We start from the raw sequence: 22,185 nt of genomic DNA, 5'->3' as shown, positions 1-22,185 counted from the left end.
CAAAGGTGAGCAAAGGTTGAGAGATTTAAAAACTTGATTCTTTTAAAGGAAAATGCAGCTCAGTGGGGTTGAGGTTTGCTCACTGAATCGGTGTTGAACGTGAGCACAAATCGTTTTTAGACCTTTTCAGAAATCCATCCAAAGGAAAACGGCATTTAAGAAACCTTTAAACTATATATTTTTATCTGCATTTATTTTGGAGTTAGCTAACTTTATCGCTTTTCTATTTATGTCTTTATTATGTGCTGATTTTGTTTATGCACTTCAAACCGTCTGTTGCCTTGTACTTGAATGTATTTCATGTTTTTTTGGGATTTTTATGTATCTGAAGATACAAAAGGGACAGAAAATTATTTTATTTTATTTATACAAAGTAAAAAAAAAAAACAGAACTGCTTTCTTCCCATTTTTTCCCCTCATTCCTCTTAGAAAAATCGACCAAACTCGGTCAGATTGACCGAAGAGGATCTGCACAAATCCGTCTCCCAAATCTTTTAGGCCTGGACTTTAACTAGGCCATTCTAACACTTGAACCTGCAGAAGTCTGCAGCTCCACTCCTGCAGCTTTTACCTGCGTCCCTGCTCCAACACACCTGAATCAAAAGAAGGGTTAATGGCAAGGCCTTTAATTAAGCCTTTTGATTCAGGGATTTATCCAGAAATTACAGGACAGGACAGGACAGCGACCCTGGAGTTCTGGAGCTGCTCACCCCAGATCTAAACCAGGCGTTGCTGCATGTACACTGAAAAAAAGAGAACAGGTGAAACAATTTAAATATCCGGTGTTAACTTGGTCAAAATGAATCAAATTAAGTTTGTCCAAGTTGATTTATTAAGTTGTCAAGTAGAAATGTAAATGTATTAAGTTTTACAAACATATATAATATATAACATTTAACATAACTTTTTTTTAAGTTGGAGCTGCTCCTCTCTTTTTTCACTGTGGCTCCATCCACCTCACAGTTGACCATGATGCTGCCACCTCCGTGTTTCAGCTGCAGTGTTTCACAGTGAACCGTCGCCTATTTGTGCTTCATTATTTGCCAATCTTTCTGTGGATCTCCAGTTTATTTGCGGAAATTCAGCATTTGCAGATTTTCTCATAGAGCATCTAAAATATTTGAAAGAAGATGCAACATGGGAAACTTGATGCTACTTGACTCGATGCCAGAAGCGCCATTTATTTTCCTTAGCGCTGATTGGCTGAACCCCCCCAAGACTGTAGATGTCATGCTTTGCTGTGGTGCTTGGATGATTTCCATTATCTGTAATAATGTATGTTAACTTATATTTTGAACTATTAAAATAGGCAGTTTTAAGATGGGTTCTCTAGTATCCAAGTATTTCATCTACTTGTGGGCAAACCCGCTCCCAAATCTGCGCAGTCCAAAAAAAACTTTGAGGTTTATTCTACTTTTTTGTTTTGCTTCCTGTCATGCATTAAGTTACGGTAATACCAGGCATCGCGGCATTAATGTTTGTGATGAAAAAACGTGAACAAACGTGTGTGTTTCTATAAAACTGATCGCACCGCTTGATTCCGACTTATTTCTGCCGTCTGTTTTCTGTTTGATTTTTCAGGCTGGCCCACCCGCTTACAACCCACTCTCACTCGGTGTGTGTGCAGCCGTGGCAGGTAAGCAGCAAAGGTTTATGAGTGTGTGTGTGTGTGTGTGTGTGTGTGTGTGACTGAGTTTCTCCTCTAATAGATTATCGATGCACTTCTGGGTTGGTTGGCTTCAGCAGACAGTGGAAATGGGCCTGGGCTCCCCCGAGGAAACAAGATATGCCCAATACAAACTCCTCACAGCTAACACACACACAAACACACACGCACACCAGGCGAGACCGTAAAGCGCATTTCGCACAGTCGAACACACACACACTCGCGTACAATTAGACACACCACACACCTGCTGGGTTTTCAGAGAAAGCCGAGCTGCATTCTGCCTGCATCTAGAGATGAAAGGAGGAGGAGAGGAGAGACGAGGAGGAAGAGGAGGAGGCAAACAGGGAGGTGTAGGACAAAGAAAGGGAGAGCAGATAAAGAGGAAGAGGAGGAGCGAGTATGAAGAGTGACAGCCAACTCTTCCACCTCTCCTCCTTTCTTGTGTCCCGCTCTCCTTTGTGAGCAGATGGGTGGAGGTATCGGATAGTAATGAAAGCCAAAACAGGAAGAGGGGAAGAAAAAAAAGCCCATAAAAACACACCGGCAACACACACACACACACACACACACACACACACACACACACTTTCACTCCAGCACACAGGAGCAACACTTTACATCCATTGTTGCTCCTGCTCTGGTTTTTACGTTCATGTCTGTGTGCGGCGCTGCGCTGCAAGCGTATCCATGTCAGCCCTGAAGAGGAGCTGAGAGTGAAAGACGGGGGGGGGGGAAGCTGTCCAGACGGACAGTGGGGACGAGAGAGACGGAAAGCAGAACGAGGGGACACAGGCGGAGTCTCTGGGTCAGAGAGACGCAACCGGAGACATGATGGAGAGTTAACATGCCTCGGTGGCTTTTGCCCTTTTACACCTCGTTACATTTTAACCACAAACTTTTATCTTACCGAAATATTTGTGGTCACACCAACACAAAGTAGCACTCAAGCTTTTTAGCAAACAAAATCTTCAAATGTCACGTCTGTTTCTTTTCAGTCTCTTTTTCTCCGATTCCCTCAAATAACATAAATTGAGCTTCAGAGGTCAAGGCAAGTTTATTAAGATAGAACGTTACAGCATGGATGCAACTAAAAGCACTTTACATGGAGAAGGAAAAACATCGCATTGCAGCGGCAAAATACAAGAAATTGATGTTGGGTTGAAAAACAGACTTCAGTTTATGACAAACACACACATCTCTATGTATTTGTTGTTTTTTTTTGTTGTTTTTTTAAAAGAAATTACAAATGATAGAAAATATTTTTGAAAACTTGCTTTTATTTCAACCTAAGTCCAGCCAATTTCAGACTGTAAAACAAGATGGTAGCTCGGCTGAACGACAGAAACTTCAGCAGTGACTTTGTGAAAATAATCGAGATTAAAACAAAATAAAATAAACGAAGTGGAAGACGTCCACACATTACCACATGCAGACAGGAAGGCGGCTAAAAGGAGCAGAAACAGAAAACCTGACTCTTCCTGGCTCATCGGCAGCTGCTCATGCCGCTGTGGCTCATAACGAGGCAAACCTCAATTTAGTGGCACCCGGATTAAAATACTTCCACCCTTCAGACAACTTCAGCCTTCTGGAAATGTTGGCATTCAGGACTCGGCTCGTTAGGCTGCAATCAGATGGCTTTTCCGCCATGTTTGTTTTGTAAGCGTAGCACTGATTGAGCGAGCTAACGACCGGACGCTGCTGCAGCGAAGCGACGCGGCACATTTTTTTATACGCGATATTAAAAAAGAGATTAATTTAAAAAAAAAAACTGTCATTGAAGTTGACGAGTTATTAATCAGTCGTCTTGTCAATTCAAATTGCAACAACCAAACGTTTTGCGAAAACCTCAGAGGTTTGTTTGAGAGCAAACAGCAAGAACACAGCAGCAGGCGGGTCGAGGAGGGAGTTTGAAACAAGTTTTGGTTAAAAAATAATATCCCGAGGCTTGAACATCTAGTGGTGAGACCCGGTGACGGCTCTGGAGGAGCTGAAACGAGAGTGACAAAATTAACGTTTTCTGGCAAGAACGCCAAAGGGAAAGACAAACTGCGCTCATTACTGAGTTCCTCCAGGAAGTTGTGATCGCAACTACTAATGCAAGTTCAGTCATCGCTCGCAAATTAAGCTCAGACTCGCTGTCATCACGACTTTTCTGCAAATCTGACCAATCGAGGTAAACTCCTCAGGACTTTACCTCTGTTAAAGCTGCTGTTTCAAGAAGGTGCTTGAAAATGTGCAAAAATTTCAACTTTTTTTTTGTTACGACCAAAAATAAAGCTAAAAAAAATAAGCAACTTTAACCTCAACGCCTTGAAAAAGGTGCCGCAAAATTGATTATTTCAGACTGCAACAATCACAAGAAAACATGTTGACAGCATCAGTCTGACGGACTGATACAGTGAATACACCATCCTGCAGTGAAACATGTAGGTGGCAGCATCATACTGTGGCTTATGCTTCATTTGAACTGGAACAGGTAAACCAGTCAGAGTCAAACAGCCCTAAATGACCAAACCAAAGAACATTTATTCGTGGAAACGGCTTAGTCAAAGTACAAAAACAAAATCAAGACTAGAATTCGGGGCAAGCCGTGAAAACCGACACTCTTCACAGCACTTTTACTTCCTCTGTGCGGTTTATTGTGAACGTCTGGGCCTTGCGTTCACACCACCTCCACCTCCGTCTCCGCCATATTACCATCGTTCCTCTGGCGCGTTTTAATTTAGATGTTGCTCATCCGAACGTCGGCGCACAAAGCTCCCCTCTCGAGTAAAACCCGAGGAACCGAGCGGAAGAAGAGGTGAAGGTTTAAGATTTGAGCGGGGATAAAAAAAGAAGCAAGAGACTGGGTCTGAAGCGGTGTTAATTGAACACAGCTGTACCTCGTTAAACATTAATTGGCAATTAATCAGCTCACCCACGCCCTTCAGTTGAATCATATCTTTATGTCTTTTAAAAAGGGAAAGGGAGAGAGAGGGAATAAAGTGAATTATCCACAGTGTGGCACAAAGGAAGCCTGTTCCAGCTCTTCCTTCCTTCCTCCCTGTCCCGGATCGTTCTCTCCTCCATCTCCTCACCCATCTTTTCTCTCTCTCGCTCTCTCCATGTGCCTCATTCAGCACATTAATCGGATTTTCTGCCTTTATCTCCATTTCCTTTCCATCATATGCCTGTGGCCTATCCAGAGATCGAGACAGGATGGGGAGGGGGGGGTGAAACGGAGATGTTCCAACAACAAAGAGGATGTGAGAGGAGGGGAGAAGATGGAGGAGCTGGTGGTGGTCCTGATGCTCCTGGTTGAAGGACATCAGCAGAAGTCAGGATTCCAGTGGAAAACAGAGATTTATCCCTCTAAACTCTCTGGGTTTTGTGTTTTTGCGGTTAAAGCGCATGCAGAAGGTGGAAACCGGCAAAAGCAGCGCGCAGGAGATGCGGCGTCTTTTACGTGGGTTTTTAAAATGTTGCCATTTAAAATCTGAAAAGCGTGGCATGCATTTGATTGGGTTAAAGATTAAAGTCTCTATCAAGGAGGAAAACCAAACTCTTTATTTTTTAAACTGCCGCTCAGGCGTCTTGTTTGTCCTCCCAGAGCCTCGTTTCAGCTGCAACATCCAGTCCTGCAGATGTTTCCTTCGTGCTCCTCCTCGCCGCTCCATCTCGACACGTCTGCAGCTGCCGGGTCGCAGGCGCAACGTTCAACACTCGCACCACCGCCGTCGAGCTGTTGTAAATCAAGTGGGGTAGTATCACTCTGATCAGTTTTCTCACAACATTAATTAGAGTGCCGAGCGTGCGCAGGTTGAGTAAATCAGAGCGGCGATGGAGGGGAAGCGGCTCGGCGTGCTGCTTTAAGGCCGGCGGCGTGGCAGGAGTCCTGACGAGTCTAATTTGCGACGACTAAATTGCGTTAGGGAGAGAACGTAGGTGTTCTTCATTAAAAGGAGGAGGAGATCTTTGGCTTCACTCGGGCACAAGCTAACCTTAGTGAGCAGCTCTGCACAGGAAGCTTCTGGTTTTCGTGTGTTGAGACATTTTTAGTTACTTTGACTTTGTCCCTCTTTTTTGTCATTTCTTCTTTTCTTTCACGTTGCACCTTTGCAGCCCTGGTGTGTGAGCTCACGCAGCTGTTCTCGATGTGCCATCCGAGCAGAACCTTTTTCTTACACTCGGTTACTGTTTAGCACAAATAACGTCGCAGAAAGAATGTATCGGCTCTTCCTAAGGGCTCCGTACTTCAGGTTTTTGTAGCGTATGAAATGTTTTGGCCAGGGAAAGTTTGTCCTTGCCACGTTGAGTAAAAAAAACATTTTTTCTCTGTTCTTGCACAGTTTCCATCAGCGTTTCTAGCTGCTGATGAGGCACCCCGTCCCTGTTTGGAAGAAGGTGTGGACTTTCTTCCAAGGTCACGCAGACTTGCGGGATAAATTTTACACTTCCTTAATACTCCCAGTGGCTTCTGTTGGACTTTTACCTTCCTGTTAAAAACCTACTTACATCAACAATCCTGCAGATGTGGTGAAAAGACCATCTCTCGTTTATCTCTCCCAGGATTGCAACTTACTTAGTATTTATTTTGTGGGAGGGATTTATAGTTGCGTCGACGAATAGCTACATGGTTTATTACATTTCAACTCCACTTTTAGCCATAAAAAGTGTCTGACTGGATTAAAAGCAACTGTGCCAACAAAGTCGAACAACATTTGTAACAAAATAAAGACTATTTGACGTCTTTGGGAAGAGCGAAAGATGATGACATGGAGGCCTCAGAGATATGGAGCTCATCACTGAAGATATGGTCGGGAATTGGTTGCTGTAATGATAATAAATGATCATATAAAAGGGAATAAACCTTTTAATTTTTTCTTAAAACGTGTTTAAAAACACATTTTAAAATTGTTTGCTTATCTTCCAACAGACATCTTGTCTCTGTGCACGTCAGAAACTCGACCTTGCTTTTCTGTACTGTCACACCGTCTTTAATTAATTTAAATGAAGGTTCAGGAGGAGAAGGTTTCAGTCTCTGATCGAATCAACGTCTGATTCTCTGCTACTAGTTTGCTGGAAATACTTTCCAAACCCTTTTATGTCGTTAAAGTTGGTAATTTCAGTCTGCTGTTTGAGGCACTTTCTGTTCCTACAGTAATATGTGCCGTAAACCCAAACCCGGTTTGTCCAGCATTTCCAGTGTGTCTAGCTGCTCTGCTCCAGACCTGCAGGCTCTTATATAATCTCCACACAAAACACCAATGAGGATAACTTGCCGTGGCGACACACGTTGGTTTTTACACGCCTGTCCCTCGATCCGCTGCTGTCCCGGCTCGCACCTTTCTTCTCCGCCTCTCCTCTGGATTTTATTTCCATCTCGCTCGATTAAATGCTCCTTTAAGCGCTTTGTTTCCCCCCTCCGTCTCGTCTCATTATCTGACGGCTCTTCTCTTTGCTCTCTTTATTTGCGTCGTTTTGGCTGCATCCCAGAGTCCTCCGCCGTGAATCCCTCCAGGGTTCGTATTCGTTCGCCGTCCCCGTCCTATCAGTCGCCATCTATCTTCGCTCGGTGTCAGACTTTCTCTTTCTCTCCCCGTCTGGCTCAAATATTACAAATGCAATTTGGTATTGGCTAGGGGCCAAACCGGCGCAGCAATGAATCAATGCAGCGATGGAGTTATGTAACTTGCCACCTTATTGACCAGTCTGTCTTCTTTCTTCCCTCCTGGTTGCCTTGTTCTCTTCTTACTCCATTGTTTCAGACTTTTTTTTAACTTCCTCTATCTGCAGCCACAAGCCATTTAAATCACATGAACGTCGTTTGTAATTCTTCTGCTGAAGCCTTACAACACACAGCAGAGTCTACGCTGTAATCTGTTATTTCCTTTCTAAATTGAAATGGAATAATTGCTACAATTTCATCACAGAGTTCAACAAAAACACTGCTGATACCTTTTAGCTGAGGACTACGTGGCGATCCATTTGTTCTTTTGCAATGATTAATTGCGGTACACTCAGAGCTCCTGGCAATCCAGCAGAAATTAAATATTGACAGACCAACTATTGGCTGCATTGTGCGTTCTCTCTTCAGTAGTTATCCTTAAGGTCAGGCGGCGAGTTCAAGCCTCGCTTGGAGTGAAGACATTGCAGCTTAGGATTTCTTTTGGTGATTTTCATATTCCTGAGGAGACGTGGAACATTAAACATTAACAGACGTTAAACATTCTGGAGGCAGTCAAATAAAAGTTGGGTTAAATGCTGAGGACGTTTGCCTTTCTGCTCAAACGGACCGTTCTGCTCAGTGCAGGGTTTGTAGCGTTTTTGTTTTCAGAACCATCTTTAATTATTCATGGCACAGATTCATCAAAGTGGTGGGAATAGTCTGCAGAGACTTCAGTCCATATAAACTCCTTGTCAAGTTCAAGAAAAGCGGTTTGAGATGATTTAGGCTTTGCAACACGCTGCATTATCCTGCAGGAAGTGGGGATGGGGATAGAGTACGTGTTCGAGAAGCGGAAACGGACAGTTCTGCTGTGATTTACGAGGGCCAAAGCTTGGTTATCTTGGTAATTGATGAGCTAATATATACTAAACTCTGAGCCCTGCACAATATATTACAGTTGTATATCTATATCAGTGTGTGCAATGTTCATATCATAAAGGACTGTTTGGAGTCCAGTAATCGTTTGAGAATATATTCTGAGAGTTAACTTTTACACAGTGCAGCTACTTTTGGACCTCAGTGCAGCATTCGACACTGTTGACCATGATGCATTATTGAATGTTTCTGGAGAGCTGAGTCAGATTCCCTGGTCCTGTGCTTGACTTCTTTGAATCGTACATAAAGAACAGAACAGGGACGTCTTTGTGGCAAAAGGTAATTTCTCACTAGAGCAGACAGGAACCTCATGTGGGGTACCCCAAGGTTCAGTCCTGGGGCCTCTGATGTTTAGTTTCTACTTTCTCTCACTAACTCAGGTATAACAAAGAGTAAGATTACCTGCCATAACTACACATTACAATGTCACCAGGGGACTCCAAACCCATCCAAGCACTGAACAGATGCCAGAAGAAATCAATATGTGGATGTGTCATGACTTTCTCCAGCTGAATAGAAACAAAACGCTTTAGATTTTCATTCAGAACCAGAACAGTCAGAAGGGCGGTGAAATGCAGGTACAATAGATCCGACGTGTGATGCGCGGATGCTTTTGTCACCATAACGTCACGTTATCTGATGCGTGGCAGCCGGCGCGTCGTGTGATCCAAACAGGAGTTGAGAATGAGTCACACAGGTGCAGATTAGGACAGAAAGCAGCCGGAGAATTGCTGATTGCGAAATAATAATTTACCATCAGTTAGTGATGAATGAAGGATCTTGCACTGGGTTACTCGTGAATAAAGTTAGCTGCTTTGTTTGCTCAGACTTGGACTCATTGTTGGTGCTCAGGGTTATCGGCGTAACACGTCGCGTCACTAATGGATTTATTGTAGCATTCCGTGACCTTGGGGACCTTTAATTTCTTCTTATGTCTTTGTTTGCTCTTTCTCTGTGGGATTAAATATTACACTTACTCAAAAATGTATGCAGCTATAGTTAATTCTGTTGCTGTTGAATAATAGCAAACTCTTCCACCAGACAAAAACTCTGTTGGCTTCCAAAAGCTTTTGGAAATTAATTCTTAATAACTTATAGAAAAATGCTTATCGACCTCAAGGATCTTCTTAATCAAAATAAACTATTAAAATTAAATATTGATTCTGATTAAAAACATCTTAGGAGGGTAAGGTCAGACACACTTGCAGCTTTCAGTTGCCCTGCATCTTGCATCAGCTTTTAGTGATCCAGCAGGAGATTAAATTAAGCTATTACAGAGCACAGAAGCTTTCAGCCTGCGTTGCGTGCTCAGCTGTTGAACTTATGGACCTTTACCATTCAGTGTTTGTGTCTCGGTATTGAGTTTTCAATCGAGTCCTGCAGTCAGGAGTCATCTTCTGGTGCCTTGCTTCTTTAGAGCGCAAACAGGCCAGACAGCTGAGCGGTGCATAGGAGCCGGAGACCGCACTAAAAGCGCTTATTTTTCCCTCTCCGCTATGCTCTGAAAAGTGTGCAGCTGTATTTTTTTTTTTTAAACGTGCACGCTGTATTTTCCATACCATCACCCTCCACCCACCATGCCCACCCCCACTTCCTTCCTCCTGGGCTTCTGATTGTACCCTTTCCGCCGGCTGTGGAATCCAATCTTCCTGCACATGGCTCGCTCTCAGAAGGACATGCTTGCGTGTCGTCGCAAAACCCAGTGGTCTATCCCAGGCTGTGAACACGAGCTGCAGGAAACGTCTTCCAGAGGGAAAAAAAAGAGAAAGTTTTGTGCAACACGGCAGCTCATTCTGCACTCCCCCCCCGCATCTCTCCCCTCTTCCTCCACCTCTTTAAAAGCCTGAGCACAGCGTCTTTAGTTTTCTCTACAGTACAGGTTGCACCAATGGATTCTTTAAAGAGCACAGAGTAAAAGTTAAGCTGAATAAAACGGGTGCTTGTTAAGACGCAGGGTTTCTAAATGTCATTCTGAAAAGCTGCCACACAAAGTAACACTGTGCTGAACGGCTAATCCTTGGCTCCACAGTTAAACTGTGATTTCTCAGAAGAAACATTGTGACGGGCCTGTGGCAGTCAGCGCTGCTCTGCACATGGGTGCTTTCATCCAGGTTTTCACGGACTAAGGCCGACTGGAGCGTCGTTCACCAACATCTTTGAACGATCTTTCAACAAGAATGCGTCCAGAGACGAATCGACTTTGATAAACTCGAACTCGAATGAAAACCTTCGGAAATGAACGCAGGAAGTGGAAAAGGAGCCACAAGTAGAAACGCCAGAATAGCAATCATCTAGTTATATTAATTCAATTAGCACGAATAATTTGGAGCTTAAATCTAATCAAAGCGCTAAGTTGATTTTGAAAGAGGTTGTCGGACGTAAAGGTGAGCACTATTTCAGTCCTGTTTCAGGCTTCTGGTGTATTGTCTCGACATAAAGCCAGTGAGACCTCGCCGGTTCAGCGTTGATACTTTTCTAGGTCGACTTGAACAATTTGACACAATTTTGTGACTTTCTCCTCCCCAGATGATAAATTATCCAGTTTGTCTCGAAAGTCCTTATAGTTTTGGTAATACTTGAGTTTCTGTTGCCTGCTGTATCTTTAGAGCCACATTTTGTATGGGAGTGCTTTGTTTCGCATGCATTTTATGCAGTTATGAAATTTATGACATGTAGCTGCTAACTACTAGTTAGGATTTTTTTTAGTCTACCTTAAGACGTTACGGTGTCCCATTAGATTTTATGTCTGAAGCAAACAAAGTGGGATCTATGTAAAGAGAGTGAAGGTACATTTTAAAGGAAGTGTTGCACTGGCAATGAAAGCAGGATGTTTTCATCCATTCACTGTTCCGGGACAGGAACAAGCAAACTCTGCACTGCCTGAAAATGTGGCTTTTTGGTTCTTGGGAACCCCAAGAAAGTGAACGAATGAGAAGAGGACCATGTTGGGTTGGTCGCTGCCTCTCCTGGGAAACTTGTTGTGAAACAGGTGATTAGCATAGCACCATAAACGGAAAGCTTAGGCCTGCTGCAGTAGAAGGTTGTGCTGCCCGTCATCCCAACTTTACACATTTACAGAGGAATAGCAAAAGCAAATGAGGTGAGTTAGCAGTGCTTGCTAACGACAGGTGGTGTCATCCATGACATGCTAATGTTTCTGCTGTCTGGACATTGAGCTGTCAGTGCGTCACGACAGTCATGAGACATTGTCTGCTGTCAGATTTGTTACAAGGCTGATTGCTACTGAAAATTATTCCTGCTCACAGCATCAACATCTATACCGACTCTTTAAAGATCCTACATTGACAAACTCGCAATCAGCTGATGGAGCAGAAAGACAAGGCAGATGTCAGACTAGCTTATTGTAATCCACCGCCTTTAACCTTTCCAGACCGAACGGATCGGCAGCGACACAGCCGCATTCGCAGTACCGTAATTCCGCCACACTTTGCGCTATCTGAAAAACCCAAACTGTTTCTGAAATGGGAGACGATGCGCTTTCCGGCCAATGTCAGGTTATTACGGCAATTTCACCCCTGCTGTAGCAGGGAGTGAAATTAATCTGAGGAGACTCTTAAGTTGCAAAACTAACTTGCTAGATATTGAAAGTTCCAGTTGTTATTAATAAATGGGCAAATATATTTACTCACAGAACATTTAAAGAGCTGCGTACAATTCAAATAAGCAGAAATATCCAGATGGAGATTTGAAACTTGGGTTTCAAAAGCTTAAGAATGCTTTCAAATTTCCCACAAACTCATTGTGACCCAACATCTTATGGTTGCAGACATATTACTGATATGTTTACTGAACCCCACCCCAAAAATCCGACCCAAACCTTTAAGAGATTTTGGCGCTGTCCACACGGCAATGTTTTTTTCTAAAACTGGAACATTTTTAAAGGGGATCACAGTCAACGTTTGCAATTTGAAATTTTATATGAACAACAAAACCGCCTCTTTGGTGAAAGCGCTGACTTTTAGCCCAACTTCTAGCCTGACCTATGACCCCAAATACTTGATTCATAACAACAACAATGGCAGGTTTCATGTTTGTCTTGTAGTTTTAGTTTTGCAAACTCAACTTCATCATCAGTCCACACTGAAGTTTGCTTTGTAGTTCATCATTTTTGTTTTCTTCTTGTTTACTGTTGACTGTTTGGAGGCTTCATGTGCCATGCCCCAGGTTTAGTGCCACCTGCAGGTGTGGGGGCGTTTATACGGTCCGTTACGTATAAACTGGATGAAGACGTTCCCATGTGAACTCGGGTGTTTTTTTTTGTTTTTTGTTGTTGTTGTTTTGTTTGTTTTTTAAACTGACAACCCATTTTAGAAATAAACGTTCCCGTTTGGACAGAACCCTGTGAGCCTGGCTAACTGTACGAAATGTGACTTCAGTGGTAATGAGAGACCAGATGTGGGTCCCGAGCTTGGAAGCCATTGTTCTCACCCCACCACATGTTTGCCGGCTCTTTTATGCTGATGCCTTATCACCGACTTCACACATCTGTTGGGCGTGAAGATGTCTGGTGTCATAAATCCACATCTGCGCTGACTTTTATCACACCCATTAAAGATTATCGGCGTTTTCTATTGATTTCATTTTTATTTATTTATTTATTTATTTTATTTTATTTTTTTTCCCTCGCTCACACTCTGGGTCAAAGTGTTTCTCCATCAGGCTGACATCACACTAATGGAGAAGAAGAGAAATCGAGGTGGAGAATGAACGCAGAGGCTCCTTTTGCTCTCCAATCCCATCTGTTTCACTCGGAGGGAGGGAGGAAAGAGAGGGGGGGGTGTCAGACGAATGAGAACGAGGCCAGAGAGAGAGAGAGGGAGGGATGGATGGATGGATGGATGGATGGACGAGGAGGAGGAGGGGAGGTGCTGTTTAGAGAAAGAATCAGAGGGAGGCAGGCTGGGGGGTTGGGCTCCAAGCTTGTGCATGTGTGAGAAGGGGGCTGGGGGGGGGGGCGGCAGGAGCAAGCAAATGTGTGTTGTATATATATGTGTTTGTGCGCGTGTGTGCGCTCGCTCTGTTCCTTTTCCTTTCTTTGTTTGACTACTGAGTGGGAAAAAAAGGCGAGACAGAATACAGAGAGACCGAGAGAGGGTGAGCAAGAAGAAACACAGACAGAGGAGGTGAGGAAGAGGCAGATCTAAAACGAGAATCACTTAATTTTTTAGCAGAGACAACAAGAAATTCAGAGGATTTCAGTTTGATTTTCTTTTTTTTTTCACTTTTGAATCCCCCCCCCCTCCTTCCCTTCTTACTTAAGACCCTTAAAGGCTGCAGAACAAGGGGAAGCGTATGAGAGGAGGGGAACAAAAGTGGTGCAAATTTAGTGACAACAGTGTCATATATTCAGGAGCAGCGTTGTGTGCTGGCTCAGTGCGCAAGTGTGTGCTGCGAGGAGGTGGGGGGAGGCGACCCGTGCAGTTTAAAGGGAAAATACAAGGCACACACAAAGCTGGGAGCTCAGGCAGGGAGAGGAGAGGAGAGGAGAGAGAAGGTTGTGGGAATCTGCTGAGCTGGCTGACTCTCTAACCAACAAGCCTCATCTCTTTTTTTTAATTATTATTATTTTCATTATTACTAATATTATTGGGATTTTACCCCACCGAGCCGGCACCGTCTCCCCCCCCCCCACCCCTTGCCCCTTGCTGCAGATCGCCAGCCTGAGCCCGGACACGGTAAGACAAGCTTCCTCTCCGTCTCAGCTGTTGGGCTGCTAGCACTCTGCAGACAAAAGCAGGAGAAAGTTGCTCCGGTCCGTGTGTGAATGTGAATGTGTGCGTGCAGATGGAGCTAAGCTAAAGGCTGGAGCTCAGGCTGAAAGGCGTGAGGAATGCAGCACAAAGGGAGCTTGTCTGCTCCAGCTGGGACTCTATGTATACATATATGTGTGTGTGTGTGTCTGAATGTTTATCTGTCGGGACTGCCTAAAAGTTTTGCATGCGTGGGACACCCTAAAATACATGCCAAGTTGGTTGTCTTTTAGGAAAGCTCTGCTTAGCAAAGGCTGTTGTCCTGTAATGGTTTACTTAGTGACGCTCGGTGCTTTACATAAGAGCAAACACTCCGCTCATTGTTGAGAAATACAAACTAAAACGTTTTTGCTCCATTCTTATTTTTTTTTTTTTATCTTTTTTGCTTCGAACATCACTTTTTCCTCTTTCTAAACGGGTCCTGCGACTTTTTCCACCTCGAGTGTCTCTCAAAAAGCCGGCTCCGGTCAGCTAGAAGCACACAAAGCCGGGGTAAACAAAGTGTGTCCTGTCCCACGCAGTGAGTTGTGGTCTGCTTTCAGCTCTTTCAGGGGTCCTGCATGTGGTTAGCAGCAGCTCTGTAAATTTGTGTGTGCGTTATGGGAAACATTAAAGGGCTCGCAGGACCCGGTGTGTGCGTGCGTGCGTGCGTGCGTGTGTGTGTGTGTGTGTGCATGTGCATGTGCATGCTCCTCCTCCCTCTGCCAGCGAGTGTGTGAGAAACTCAACACTTGTGCTGGCGTCTGCCTGCAGCCGACGTTGCCTGACGTTGTAGGACTGAGCGTGCACGTCCCTGTCCTAATTAAGCCCGACGCAAACCTTCCTGGAATAATGGTGCTACTAGAAAGACATTTCACACGCACCTCTGTAAACCGATCCCTTCCGTACTCACAAGCTCTCTGCCGACACATTGCATATTTCCACATTCAAAATCCATGTCTCCATTACATTTTTATCCCCTGCTCTTTCTGTTTCCCTTCCCCTTTAGGACACTTCCTGCTCTTTCTCTACATTACTTTATTCCCAGTAGAAGAATATCTTCTCTGTTCGATTTTAAAATAAAAAAAATGTTTTTTTTTCTGTTTCCTTCTCCTCCACTTACTTCCTGTCCAGCTGCGTTGATCCAGTAGTTTTCAGGCCAGGCGTGGTTCAGCTGGGGTCGCCTGCTGCGGACTGGAATACATCATAGCTGTGCTCTCAGTCGGACGAAGGCTTGCCCAATTAGGAAAATGCAGTATTACAGGAACCATGCAGAAATAATGCTGCATTAATCTTTTTCACTGAACTGTTGGCTTAAAAAAAAAAAAAAAGATTTGTAGGAGACAAAATGAAGATCATAAATGACAGAATGCGGTGAAGCGCATCAGATAGGCTTGTTTAGATTATAATTTACATACATAAATGCTGACATAATCTATCAAAATTTTATTTAATTGACTTTACCAGATCTAGTTGTTTAAAAAAAAACGACCAGACTGGGTCGTTTGACTCTCGGTTCTTGAGAATCTCAGTTAAACGGTTCTTCTTCTGGCCTACAGGTCTCTCTAAGACTGGTAGCAGCCGATTTAGATGTCTGCCCGGTTTGCTCAATTTGCATCACCAAGTGGATCGACTTGTAAGGGAAAAAATGTTTCCTGTTAGCAAAATGCGGCTGGTTGTCCATGCTTGGCTTGATTGGATTGGGCCTTTCGTTTCTGATTCTGTGTTTTACTTCACCTCTCAAAGGTTTGTCAAAAATACCCTCAAAGTGCTTGAAACAACAAGTTAAATCTTTGTAAAAGTTCAGCTTGTTTTTTTGTTGTGGGCACTACAACACCAAGTAAATGTCAGGTTAAACAAGATTTGTTCTTGAACGACATGTTTCATTGAATGAACAAAGTGTGTGCTATAACAGAGAGAAAATAGGTCCAAGTCATAGTCATGACTTTGCCTTTTAAACAACTTGAAAATGTGGGTGAAAATCTGGTAGTGGGCTAATGAAGCCCAACGCTCAAGTTTGGACCCAGTGTGTAGAGTCAGCACTTTATCCCCATACATGGTTCTTGTTACGAAATCTTCAAAAAATCTCACTTTTGCTCAGCAACTGGTCATCGGAGAAAATCTGTTGACTTGTGCTACCATATAGAAGAGCTGGCGTAAGTAATCATAACGTGTAGCCTCTCCATTTCTATGTGGCAATAAAAATGGTTATAATGAACTTGAAAATGTTGAAAATCAATCAATTTAAACTTCCCTTTATTAAATTAACGGATATTTATCATATAACTGTTTCTGAATTTATCGTTTCTTTTCCAATTGTCCTCACTTCTGGACACATGCAGGGCACTTTTTCTTTTTTTGGTGACGTGGCTAAAGAGACTCAACATTTCTTCTAGATGATGAATAACCGAATAAGAACAAAACAAGTCTTTTATAAATTTTCCTAAGACGTCAATGATTTGCTTGAAAGATTGTTGGTAAAGCAGCGTCTGTATATTCCGTATATTTTAAACAAAATTAATTTTCTGATCCCTAACTGAGAACCTCAGCCTAATTCCTGGGTAATTTGAAAGAACTGCAACTCAAGACGTGGTAGTAAGACGCAACAGACAAATAAAATCAAGACGATGTCCAAAAGTAGAATAAGGAAATCTGAGGAACTTCAAAAGAAAAGGCTACAAACCTCCGTCTTATCGCCACCTACTGGACAGGAGTATAAAATGATAAATCCATGACTGACAGTTTTTCAGCAGGATCGTACATTAAATTGATACGTGCAGAGATCAAACTGTCATCACCGTGAATGTTAAGACCGAACCTTTTGTGAAAAATAACTAACAACGGTGTGCCCTTATGCCGCTGCAGAAAACATGAAAAGAAACGAGCCTTTGGTTGAAAACTACGCTGTAATCGGATGTATAATGTGATGGGAGCGATCACAGAAAGTCCTTAATGGCCGTATTTTTTTTTTTTTCCTCTCTAGGCAGCAATTTTGCGTAGTCATTAGTTGGGGGAGGGGCTGACCCTGCGAACTGTAAGAGAATGCATGCCTCACCGGTGCAGGAATAAATGTGGACGCGCTCCTTCTGATGACGGTTGATTCCGAAGCTCGACAACAAGCCATTTCCTGCACAGAGCGCCATTAGGATGACTCCCCCCCACCCCCACCCCCTTATCTGTCAGCCACCATGCTCCCCTGCTTCTCTGCAGATGTGCACAAACACACATGCTAGCAGGGTAGTGTGGTTTTGGTGATTGAAATTGTCTGTGCATGTGTGCTGCACTCCTCTCTACCCCTACTCAGCCCTGGGGCAGTCCCCCTCACCCAAAACAGCTGAAGGGGGAGATTGTGCATTCATTGGAATGGGGTATGAGCAGGAGGAGGAGGGTGATTGAACATCCTGCCTTGGGAAGAAAAAAAAAGAAGCCCAAAAAAGAGAGGGAGAGAGAAGAAGGGGGGGATGGGTGGGTTGTTTTGCCTTTCAAAAACAGGGAGGGAGCGGAGCAGACAGGCAGGAAAGAGGAGGAGAGGAGGTTCAGGGGTAGAGGTGAGGGGAGGACGGCTGGGTGGCTGGCGCCGTGGCTCGGTTGTGTCTGGAGCTTGGCTAATAACGGGTCGTGTCCAACTAATATTGAGACAAGCTCGTGTAAAGAAATGGCTCTTTGATAATTTAGCTGATAAATAAACCTGTTTAGGTGAAGTAATGTGGTGACTGACGAAATCTAAGAGCTTGAGCAGATCAGGACTGCAAAGATAGTGCCTTGTTCCTGTATGATGCATACATATATATATATATAATTCAAATACAACTCATTATTTGCAATATAATCCTTTGTTGCAGACTAATCACTAATTTGTACCAATTCCTTTAGGGTCTGGCCTATGTTTCTAATCTGACTTTCACCTTGCATTCTTCTTTAAACAGTCTCCCCTGTTGCTTTATCAACGACTGCACTGATTTCTCACTCAAAGAAATGAAAAGGCTGGGGTGGCTAATTAAATTATGTAGGGTCAAAGGGCTTAAGGAGATTAGTTTTGGCCTTGGAGCCATTATCTAGCACAGAGAGGCTATCGTCTGTAGGTAGCTGCGTATGATTAGCCGGGAGAGAGAGAGAGAGACAAAGGAACCAAACAGAAATGTGATTAAAGACGGAGGAAAGAAAATCCAGGCATATCTATGAACTACTAGAGTAGGTAGAGTGGAAGAAGGGAGGAAAAATACTGGAGATGAAGTGATGTGTAGGAGCCTGAAATAAAAATAGCCATACTGAGAGGCTGACTGCATGCACACAGTGGCAGAGGTAATATGCTGAGAGTGCATGTGGCTTCTTTGTGCGATGGAGGAAATATATGGTTTGTTGATTCAAGTTAATGGCTTCCAGTCAGCTCAAGCTGTGTTTAAAGTGTCCACTGGTTCTCTCGCTCGTTTTATCACGTTCACCATGTTTAGTTCTAAGAAGCAGATATGGTTAGCAGGTGCCTTTGTATTCAGATGCAGCTTCAAAACTGTGCACCAGACTGGCTATGTTGCAGAAATAAAGGCCAGCTGGATTCACTTGGAAGCTAGCTAAATCTGAGGCAATGGATGGCATGATTTTGTTTCTGAAATAAGTTAGCCTGATCTGATTTTGCTAAATTTCATTGAAGAATGCATGACGGATCTGATTTTATTCTTTACATATTTCCATTGTAATGTGCACTTTAGTGCCATGGGTTTTATTATGCTGTCTTTTACAACATGCTCCTAATCTTTATCTTGCTAGCTCTGAAAACATGCTAATACTAACATAATATGAGCAACCAAACTACAAAATTTCTGTATTCATTACAGCGAGGCTGTAAAACTCAAGTCCTTGAGAGCCGGTGTCCTATGAACACCTGAATCAGTTCAGTATTCACCCATTTTTCTGTGGTAACACAACTCGAAATTACTAGAGGAAAATCTCCCAATTCGCAGAATTTTTGTAGACCATAAATATTGTAAAGAAAATGCAGCTTGGGAAACTGAAGTATCTAAGCACAATGATACTGGACATGCTATCGCCTGTCGTTTGCAAATCAGCCAATCCAGGAGCGCCGTTGATTTTCTTTGGTGCTGACTAGCTGTATCTCAGAGAGTGAAGATGTTAGCTTCTGCATTGCATATTTAGGTATATTTGTTGTTTGAACTATTAAAATAGGTAGTTATTAAGTGTTTTTAGAGGGGGATCTCAAGTATTTGCAGATTGTAGCTATTGACTAGCGACTGTGGTCCTTTGGCCCCACAAATACCTTGGTTGGGCTGTAAATATGGTTGGGCTGCTCTACTGAGCCCTATACATTACCTAATTATGTGATTCAAGTGTGCTGACAGAGAGATGCATCTAAAATGTTAGCTGTTAGTATGCTAATACTAACAGCTCATTAATGTTAAGGTTATCATGCAATGCAGTTCCAAAAAAATAGCTTTATCTACTTGGTATTATTTGTATACACACTTTCGTATTAGCATGCTAATCTTAGTAGTCGGTATTATCATTTAAACATTAAATGCTGCGGTTAATCTGTAAGTAAAATCTAAAAGTCTGTCTTGCCAGGAATGTTAACATGAAAAGGGCACCATGAACATTCATCAAAACCATGAAAAACTTTTGTAGCAGTTAAAATGTTGATGCATAAAACTATGCTAATGGTATGGAGAGTTTAGCACAATAACCATAATCTAACATTAGAATTCACTTGTGTAAATTAGAAATCTAAGCATTAATTAAGACATTTCAGTAATGTTTCCATGCTAATGCATTGAAAACTTGAGCATGCTAAGCCTAACTGCACTCTAATGTTAGAATTAGCATATAAATGTAGCTGTTACCATGCAAATACTAAACCCTGCAGAATATGTGTAATAATGTAATAATAGGATATGCAGCAAACTTTTCTTAATAAACTGATGTTAGCATGCTGACGTGTAAAATATTTAACTTGCTAATGCTAACTACATTTACTTATTAATGTTAGAATGCCACTATTTCTATAAGCATGCTTGGTCTGTCTGTTTTCACTTACGTAAAGTACTTTCACTGAGCCATTTGTCACCTAGCAGGCTCTATAGTCCATATATAGGCCATAAAATGTTTAATGAAACTTTTGAACACTACAGAGTAACTGGCTTGTTGCATAATAAACTGGTGAATGATGTAACTACAGCTTTAGTTAGGAGAGGTGTGTCTCCATTGCACAGACTAAATAAATTCATCACACTCTCAAACAGCTTTATGATCAGATATAGTGTGATTAGCCTCTGTGTACCAGCCCATAAACGATGGTTACAATGGTGAGTCTACACGCACATCCAATTTTTATGACTGCGTTTTAGTCATCAGGAGACTTGTGTGTAGTTTTAGGGCATTTCTTACATAACGCCTGTTAAAAGTTGCAGAAAGGTTGACATATCAACACTGCAGTCAAGAATACTTCTTTGTGGGTCTTGATAAAAGAAGAGAAGAATGAAAAGATCCAACATTAAATTATAGTAAAAAATATGACAATAGATGAGTTTACTTATGTAATTTTTAATTTCTGTCTTTGTTGCTTTACTTTTTTTGCTCCTGGAAAACCAAGCACAAGAAATATATACCACAACAAACATAATCTGTAGGGGTAGCACACAGAACAGACTCCCATAATGACGCAGAGACACGACTGCTTTTACTCTGCTTTGTAATTGCATCCAGCAAACCCTCACTGCCTCTTTGAAGCTTTCTGGTTTTACTGTGCCCTCTTTTGTTTTGCCCTTATTTGTTTATGAGTGACGTTCCTCCAACCCAAAGATTCCCATTGTGTGTGTGTGTGTCTGTGTATCTGTGTGTGTGTGTGTGTGTCTCTGTGTCTGTGTCTGTGTCTGTGTAAGCGTTCTTGTGTCTGTAACTCAGTTTGTAGTGGAATATGTGGGAAGCTGAGTGTAAAAGTTCTCACCAGTAGATGCGGTGTCTGCAGGATCTGCGGACATTCCCACTGTGTATAAAAGCCTAATATCAAACGTTAAGTGGAACCAGTTATGTACGACAATTTAAACCCTGGACCCGCTCTACTTCTGTAATCAGGTTAGTGCTCACTGACATTTTTTTTTTAAATGATGAATGCAAAACAGCCATGCACAAATCAGCCACGACCTATTAATAACCCCACAGTGACCGCCATTGATCAGGTGGCTAGCAGTTATGCATTAACCAGATTGTGTTTCTATGGAAACGCATGTTTAATACGGAAGAGTAACAGGTCAAGACCTTTTAGGTTTGCACATCTTAAATTGCGAGGATTTTATTGTTTTAATGCTTCTCCCTTTCTTTTATGCTCTTCCTCTGACACGCTCCGGAGTCTTGCATCACTCCTCCCTTTAACCCAGTTCCACACTGAACCCTGACCGTTCTGCGTTGTGTAACAGCTATGATGGCTCCGCTTTTATGCGTCCAGCAATGCGTCTCGCTCCAGTTCTTCTTCATGTATCGGTCAAACGTCACATTGGGCATAATTCTGCTGCGGGGTTTGGACATTTTTAGCCTTGTTTTTCAGTCTTCTCTTCTCTGCCTCTTTTCCTTATAAAACAGTAAAAGCTGCGTCTGTCTGGGTGTGTTTTTACGAGGATATAGCTGTGTCTCTCTGGGTGATTGTGTCTGGGGGCCGGTGGGTACACTCAGGCCTTTATGGGTCTGAGTGTGTATGTTTGTCCCCAGACATGTAACACGATCTGTGTGGAGAAGTCCTTCATCCCTCCTTGGTGTGCCTGTGCCCTCCCTCCCTCACCTTCCCTCTGCACTGCATCCTGCCCCCTATCTGTTCACAGTCGTCTCTCCTTTCTGTCTGCCCCTTTTCCTGCCTTTTATCCCCATTTCTCGCTTCTTAAACTTGTAACAATCTGAAAGTCGTGGCCTTGGAGGAATTAAACTTCCTTTCCGCATCGTTTCATCGTTTCAGTTTTTAATAGTTTTTTTGCTTATGCGGATTGTCTGTATGTACATTGGGCGTGGTTGGTCGATAGAGGAGGTCAATCAAACAGCCTGAATTACTCCCTCAAGATTTTTATCACTGATGTATTGAATTACAAGCTTCTCTCGGTGTGTTTTCTCTCACCTTTTTGCCTCTGCCTTTGCAACCCACCCCAATTTAATCAGTAAGATCCGAAAAACCCAACAGAAATAACACT

At 42.8% G+C, this 22,185-nt stretch overlaps 1 long non-coding RNA gene across 3 annotated transcripts in view; it reads left to right on the top strand.

The window, feature by feature from the left end:
• LOC106905779 (uncharacterized) overlaps nt 1-22,185 on the top strand; it is an 80,277-nt gene that overhangs the window by 37,004 nt on the left and 21,088 nt on the right. For all 3 annotated transcript variants that reach the window (XR_015766049.1, XR_015766047.1, XR_015766048.1), the window contains one exon: nt 1,582-1,636. This is a non-coding gene — a long non-coding RNA (uncharacterized LOC106905779). The remainder of the gene's footprint in view (nt 1-1,581; nt 1,637-22,185) is intronic.

The sequence above is a fragment of the Poecilia mexicana genome, unplaced genomic scaffold (assembly GCF_051168715.1).
Source record: "Poecilia mexicana isolate PSO_F unplaced genomic scaffold, ASM5116871v1 scaffold_18, whole genome shotgun sequence".
NCBI lineage: Eukaryota > Metazoa > Chordata > Actinopteri > Cyprinodontiformes > Poeciliidae > Poecilia > Poecilia mexicana.
The sequence above is the reverse complement of the archived record's forward strand: the minus strand, read 5'-3'. Positions and strand labels throughout refer to the sequence as shown.